The following is a 541-nucleotide window of genomic DNA, read 5'->3' on the forward strand; positions in this document are numbered from 1 at the left end:
TCATCCTTTTGAACAATTCCATTCAATTCCTCTTAACTGGCACCGGTTCATCTGGGCTTTGCAGTAAATATTGTCAAAAACTGTTATAGCTGCCCTATAAACAGGGAACCCAAAGTTGCAAGTAGTATTCCTGAGATATACAACTGTAAGTTTTCAATCACAATTTTAAAAACTCGAGCTCATTCTTTCAAGATTTTCTATGCCACTCTTGTTTCGGCACTTCTCCCTTTTGTGAAATATGTATGAATTGTAAAATTAGTTATCATTTCCATTTCTTTTTTTAAAAAAGAATTTAGAGAACCCAATTTGTGCGGGCGATCCCCATGCAAACACAGGGAGAATGTGCAAACTCATAGACAGTGACCCAGAGCCGGGATCGAACCAGAGACCTCGACACCGTGAGGCAGCAGTGTTAACCACTGCGCCACCGTGCTACCCATCATTTCCATTCCTGCATTAAATCCAATAGGCTGTTTATCTGCCCAACCTGTTTTATCCTTTAAGCTCCCAGCCCCTACATTATAACAAAAATCACAAACAA

Source organism: Scyliorhinus torazame, chromosome 12 (genome assembly GCF_047496885.1).
Source record: "Scyliorhinus torazame isolate Kashiwa2021f chromosome 12, sScyTor2.1, whole genome shotgun sequence".
NCBI classification, from domain to species: domain Eukaryota; kingdom Metazoa; phylum Chordata; class Chondrichthyes; order Carcharhiniformes; family Scyliorhinidae; genus Scyliorhinus; species Scyliorhinus torazame.